Here is a 7845-nt window from a genome sequence, read left to right on the forward strand (position 1 = left end):
TGGACGAGATTTGACTTTTGTCCAATGCAAGGTTCTCGTTCTCACAGTAAGAACATTGGTAAGTAAGTAGATATTATGTGGGTAGGTTGGTTGGTAAGTAAGAAATAGGTTGTTAGCAAACATCACACCAGACGCTACGTCTACGCTACACCCAGCTACAAATGAACAAACAAAAAAATAGAGGGGGGAGGGGGGAAGGGGAAGAGAGAGAGAGAGAGAGAGAGAGAGAGAGAGGCAGAGAGACAGAGGTGGGGGGAGAGAGAGAGAGAGAGAGAGAGAGAGAGAGAGAGAAAGAAAGAGAGAGAGTGAGAGGCAGAGAGAGAGAGGGGGGGGAGAGAGAGAGAAAGAAAGATAGTGATAGAGTGAAGGAGTGGGAGTGAGAGAGTATGTGTGAGAGAGTGAGAGAGTGTATGTGGGAGAGTGAGAGAGAGAGTGAGGGATAGAAAGAGTGAGTGTGTGATAGAAAGAGAGAGAGAGAGATAGAGAGAGAGAGAGAGAGAGAGAGAGAGAGAGAGAGAGAGAGAGAGAGTGAAGGAGTGAAAGAGTATGTTTGACAAAGTGTGTGTTAGATTGAGAGAGAGAGAGAGAGAGAGAGAGAGAGAGAGAGAGGGGGGGGGGGGGCTATTTCCAAGCGTTCCACCACCCCCTGTAATAACCCAATAATTGTATTTCATTATGATAAATCGCCAACTTCCCGTTCCCAAGACTGGATGGAACAACGACACAGAGTATAGAGAGAACCGTTTTAATCCTAATTGTGTTCCCTCTAATCAGCTCTAATGTAGCACTGATTACAATTTGGGACCGCTAGGTGATAGCACCAACTGTGAGACTGGCTGGTGGTGACTCATTCCGTTGCAGAACTCTGCAGTAACACATTTTGGACAGAAAAGTCGTCCTTTCAATGATTTCCATCGATTCAACTCAATGACCTTCGTCCCGTTCAAAACTCTCACAGCTGAGTCTTCGAGGAACTTAACACAAAGTCCCAGGTTTGAGAGATTTGATTATAGACAAGGTGAAGGTCGTCGAAGTCGATCATCGTATATTTGAAGGACGAGGTCTGTGGCCAAAATGTTCAAACATGTTTTTGTTTCAGAGGACGACATTTGAGTGGCACAGGGGGTTGTTTGTAGTCGGGGGTCCGTCCGTCCGGATGATGGAACAATGCGATGGTTTAATTGTTGAGTTCACACATGAGAGAGAGGAGGGGGGAGGGGGGAGATAGAAAGAGAGAGAAAGGGGGGGGGGTGATAACAACAACAACAACAACCACCACCACGACGACGACGACGACAACAACAACACACAACGACGACGACAACAACAACAACAACAACAACACACAACAACAACAACAACAATGTCAATCATGCCTCACAATAGTCTGTGACGTCACCGGCGGAACAGTTATTAGAGAGAGAACGTCATGTTGGTTGTGCGCATGCGTCTCTCGTCCTCGCGGATTGATTTGTTTTTATATTGTTAATGTTTTGTTTTTTGTTATTTTGTTTGTTTTTTGTATTGTTTTTTTTTTTGTTTGGTGGGGGGGGGGGGGGGGGGTTCAATTTTGAACGGATTCGTGTGTGACTAAAAAAAAAAAAAACTGTTTTAAGCCCTCGTTCAAATAGTATCTATGCCGAAGTCTTGGGCTGAGAAAATCGAACCGTTACTGAAAACTAATGTGCCTACTCTTCCATTTAAGAAAAAAAAAATTCTTCTTCAGAAAAAGGTAAATAAATAGAGCATTTATATAGCGCAATATCCACAAAACGTGCTCAAAGCGCTTTACAAGGGGTCCCCGACCAATAGCAACACTTGACATGTAGGATTGGACATGACGCCTGTTAGGCGATATTACAATTTTGTTTTTTCGGACAGAGACTAACGCTGTTAACGACCATGTACTCATTTTCAACCTGAGTACGGTGAGAGACATTGAGTAAAGAGCCTTCTCCAAGGGCTCATCTATGCGCTCGAACCCAGGACCTTCCGGTCTGAAAGCGAGTGCCATACCACTAGACCACATAGCCGCTTTTAAAATCGTATAGAATTTAACGAAAATCAGGATCGAAATAAGTGTGTTGTAGATGCCCGATCTAGACGCCTCTATCTATAGACAGTGTGCGCTTGGCTAAGAAATTGCCATCCGGAAGTATAACGGACCAACACACAACACTGTGTAACCTTGAATGTTTATAGTCTGGTTCATACAGCTTAGTGAGAATTAGTCATATACATGGATGGCAAAAAGCAATAACAAGGACCCGAGTGACGTCAACTTCACACTATCTATAGAAAAGACCATGTTGTCACAATCTTTAGACGAGGACCAGGGCATAGCCTTCTGAAACACCGGATGGACAAAGATGTTCAAAATAGGAGAAACAGACATTACATTGAATGTGGTGAAGGAGAGGAAGACGCCAACCATGTTCTATACACTAGACCTACAGATCACACAGTCTGTGACTAGAAGACCTGCTGCCCCAAGTATACAACAAGAGAGATTGTTTTGGCCTGGTACCCCATAATCTCTACAGACCAACTGTATGGACCCCTGACAACGCCGAGGAAGTCAACGGTGTTCCTTCAACAAGAAGAAGAAGAAGAAGAAGAAGAAGAAGAAGAAGAAGAAGAAGAAGAAGAAGAAGAAGAAGAAGAAGAAGAAACGTCAATCATCACCATCACCCCCCCCCCCCCCCCCAATCCCATTCCATTCCACCATGCCATTCGGTCCATCCACTCCGACCACCGACAACTGTGACGTCCTAAACCATGCACAATGCGGCAATCACCCAAAAGGCCACACGTGGCACATCCCCCCAAAAGTGGACGACGACCCATCCATTCCACTTACTCCAAATGTCAGAATCGGAATTACTAATAAAATTATGATAAGATGGCTATCTACGTCATCACGATGGCTTGCCAAACAAAACTCATGAAAAAGGCCCCAGTCGAAGTCCTTTTATCTCTAGGGAGGCCATTGGATAAAATTTTATAAATAACTTTTAAAATAAGCCTAATTTGTTTTTATCTTAAAGACGATAGAATAGGCCTGGTCTGTATCCAAAATGTGCCAAGCTTCTCTTCTTCATCCAATGCTATGACCGTTAAATCAGTCGTAGAAATAGAACAGGATACACGACATGTCCATCCAGCGTCCCCTAAAATAGAACAGGATACACATGTCCATCCAGCGTCCCCTAAAATAGAACAGGATACACATGTCGTCCATCCAGCGTCCCCTAAAATAGAACAGGATACACGACATGTCCATCCAGCGTCCCCTAAAATAGAACAGGATACACGACATGTCCATCCAGCGTCCCCATAACTGTTGCCTTGAAACAACCAATTCTTCCATCTTATATAAGAAAAATCGACTCACCAATACCGACCCAAGGTCACCCGAAAGATTTAAAAAAGTCAATTTTTCGGTTCTTCGGGGGAAAAAAAGCATCCCTGTATCTCAATCCACATGGAGATACACTTCCAAAACACAAATCTTCAAAAAGTTCATTTTGAACAGCTGCGAGTAACAGAAATGATTTGGACCCCCCCCCCTCTCTCTCTCTCTCTCTCTCTCTCTCTCTCTCTCTCTCTCTCTCTCTCTCTCTCTCTCTCTCTAATATATATATATATATATATATATATATTATATATATATATATATATATATATATATATATATATATATATATATATCAGAAAAACAACTGAAACAGTGGGAATAAATATGGCAGTGTTACCAGAGTGCAGAAGAAAAAATAATGCTATGAATGAGGACCTGTGGTGGTGATGAATACTGTAAGGCGACTCGACTCCGGCTATTGTGCCAAATTGAAATCCGTTTCCATGATTCGAATCGAAGTGTGAGGCCTTGTCAAATGATGGGAGTTATAGATAGTATGTGTTCACAGCATTGCCATCCGGAAGTATAACAACCAACAACGTTTATAGTCTGGTTAATACAGTTAAGTGAGAATTACTCATAAACGCGGATGGCAAAAAACAACAACAAAGACCTGAGTGACGTCAACTTCGAACTATCTATAGAATCCATGGAGAATTTTAAAACCCTGTACATTGCCTGTAATACTGTGTTACGATTGTGTATTTCCGGCTCCTATATTTTACTACTACGACCCTTTGCGAGCACGTTTTGTGGAAATAATTGCGTTATAGTTATATAAAAGCCCAGGGGTTTTCTTGGGTTTTTTGTTGTTGTTGTTTTGTTTCGTTTTTTTTTTGTCTTTTTTTTTTGTGTGTGTTTTTTTTTTTTGTTTTTTTATTTATTTTTTTTTGGGGGGGGGGGGGAGGTTGTTTTGTTTGTTTGTTTGTTTGTTTGTTTTTTTTTTTTGGTTCTTTTTTTCATATAATTATTATTATTATTATTATTATTATTATTATTATTATTATTATTATTATTATTATTATTATTATTATTATTATTATTATTATTATTGTTGTTGTTGTTGTTGTATAGAAATGCTCACGTTTATTCAAGCTTATTCATCAACTTCTTTGCCCCCGAATTGTGGTATTCCAAACTGATTTTCACACAAGTTAATATCGTGTTGTAGTGCAGTTTCGAGAAGAAACCATAGTGTGTTGGCAACTCCGTACTCAAGAATAGCACACAGGAGGCGTGGCTTAATGGATGTTCAGTCCTAGCTATTGCCCTATATGGAAATCAAGGGCTGAGCACAGAACCAATAAGCGTGCACTGGAGTTTAGAGGGACACGACTGGCTGAAGAAAGGGGGCGGGCGGCGATTTATGGCGGGAGGAGTTACCATGACTTTTTTTTTTATTTTCCCGTGCTCATCCAGCAATGATTGGGTAGATGGGTCTGTTAAATCTGGTGGAAAGTACTTTGAGTCTTACCCGAAGCAAGCATTATTTTTTCATTGTTCATTTTAACTCACTCAACCCTAAAACCGACTATATAAGTAGTTTACCCGGGGTTACTTTTACCCCATGCCTATTTATTACATTTTTCTGAGACAAATTATAGGCGTAGTATCAAAGCTAATGTTTTTAGTTTTTACATGTTAATGATGTTGAATAAATCTATCTATGTACATACCCATTTAGAATACATTTTTTTCCAATTTTGAAAAGTAGCAAAAATCTCTAGGATTGAGTGAGTTAACGACACATGCAATTTTAAAAAATTATTCTTCTCTACTCAAGCATGAACGAGTAACTGCCTATAAACAAATACAAATATTGTCACTGTCAGAAATGCAGTAAAACAAAATCTTTTTTTTAAAAAAAAGACAGGTCATGTATATCTGGCGATGTGGACGGTATGAAAAGGAATGATGGTTCTATAGATGGAATGAAGTTGACGTCACTCAGGTCTTTGTTATTGCTTTTTGCCATCCGCGTTTATGAGTAATTCTCACTTACCTGTATTAGCCAAGCGCATACTATCTATAGTATAGTATGGCCTTATCGGGGAGAATAAATTAAATGAAACATTGGGTAGCGAACCCGAGAAACTGTACACTAGAAATGATCAAAAAACAACAAAATACCCAACTCGGAGCGTTTCAGGCTCAAATCCCTTCTTCAGCCAACCCTTCTTTTTATGGGAATTGGATGAAGAAGGGTTTTCAGCCCGAAACGTTCCATGTTTGTTGGCATTTTTTAAAAGCTGTTATATTCAATTTTTGTTTATGACTTTTGACAGTCCTCAGCTTCTGGCAGTATAATAATATGTAACACTTTGGCTGCTACGTGTTAAAATAACCGTTTCAATTCAATGCTTCATCTGACAGCTATCACCCGTCTACTGTCTAAATTATTCTTTTCTTTCACTTTTAATTCTCTTCAACAGTCGTAACGTCACTTCCATCCTAATGACGCATGGTAACTTAGTAGTAACACTGGCTCTAAACTATCGGAACTATGGCGGACGTTTGTATGAAATATTTCTCCGGCGCGCATAAAAGCGTTTCCAGAGGGAAAAAAAATACATAAATTTGATCATGTTTTGAATTTTAAACGTTCTGATCACAAGGCATATGAAAAGGGAATGAAAAGTTCTAGCAAGCATGAAGAATAAAAAGTAATGATTTTCTTTGTTTAGAACCAAGATGGCCGCCGTTGCCGGGCGGCGTGACCTCAGACTACTGAATCCAATTGAACATATTGTTTCAAGGCAACAGTTAAGGGGACGCTGGATGGACGACATGTGTAACCTGTTCTATTTTAGGGGACGCTGGATGGACGACATGTGTAACCTGTTCTATTTTAGGGGACGCTGGATGGACGACATGTGTATCCTGTTCTATTTTAGGGGACGCTGGATGGACGACATGTGTATCCTGTTCTATTTTAGGGGACGCTGGATGGACGACATGTGTATCCTGTTCTAATTTAGGGGACACTGGATGGACGACATGTGTATCCTGTTCTATTTTAGGGGACGCTGGATGGACGACATGTGTATCCTGTTCTATTTTAGGGGACGCTGGATGGACGACATGTGTAACCTGTTCTATTTTAGGGGACGCTGGATGGACGACAAGTGTATCCTGTTCTATTTTAGGGGACGCTGGATGGACGACATGTGTATCCTGTTCTATTTTAGGGGACGCTGGATGGACGACATGTGTATCCTGTTCTATTTTAGGGGACGCTGGATGGACGACATGTGTATCCTGTTCTATTTTAGGGGACGCTGGATGGACGACATGTGTAACCTGTTCTATTTTAGGGGACGCTGGATGGACGACATGTGTATCCTGTTCTATTTTAGGGGACGCTGGATGGAGGACATGTGTATCATGTTCTATTTTAGGGGACGCTGGATGGACGACAAGTGTATCCTGTTCTATTTTAGGGGACGCTGGATGGACGACATGTGTATCCTGTTCTATTTTAGGGGACACTGGATGGACGACATGTGTATCCTGTTCTATTTTAGGGGACGCTGGATGGACGACAAGTGTATCATGTTCTATTTTAGGGGACGCTGGACGGACGACATGTGTATCATGTTCTATTTTAGGGGACGCTGGATGGAGGACATGTGTATCATGTTCTATTTTAGGGGACGCTGGATGGACGACAAGTGTATCATGTTCTATTTTAGGGGACGCTGGATGGACGACATGTGTAACCTGTTCTATTTTAGGGGACGCTGGATGGACAACATGTGTATCCTGTTCTATTTTAGGGGACGCTGGATGGACGACATGTGTATCATGTTCTATTTCTACGACTGATTTGACGGGCATAGCATTGGATGAAGAAGAGAAGCTTGGCACGACATAGTATGCGCTTGGCTAAGAAGCTCATAGCATTGCCATCCGGAAGTATAACTGACTAACACACAAAACTGTGTGTATCCATGAACGTTTATAGTCGGGTTAATACAGTTCAGTGAGTATTACTCATAAACGCGGATGGCAAAATACAATAACAAAGACCTTAGTGACGTCATCTTCGAACTATCTTTAGACCCCATAGATTTTTGGCAATGACTCCTTCTCCAGTCACCGGTCATGTATTCGATTCTTTTGTATTTATCTACAACGACGGGATACAGTGGAATCCCGATAATGACTCCTTCTCCAGTCACCGGTCATGTATTCGATTCTTTTGTATTTATCTACAACGACGGGATACAGTGGAATCCCGATAATGACTCCTTCTCCAGTCACCGGTCATGTATTCGATTCTTTTGTATTTATCTACAACGACGGGATACAGTGGAATCCCGATAATGACTCCTTCTCCAGTCACCGGTCATGTATTCGATTCTTTTGTATTTATCTACAACGACGGGATACAGTGGAATCCCGATAATGACTCCTTCTCCAGTCAC

Source organism: Berghia stephanieae, chromosome 15 (assembly GCF_034508935.2).
Source record: "Berghia stephanieae isolate SIO BIC M18660-M18661 chromosome 15, UCSD_Bste_1.3, whole genome shotgun sequence".
In the NCBI taxonomy this organism is placed as follows: Eukaryota; Metazoa; Mollusca; class Gastropoda; order Nudibranchia; family Aeolidiidae; genus Berghia; species Berghia stephanieae.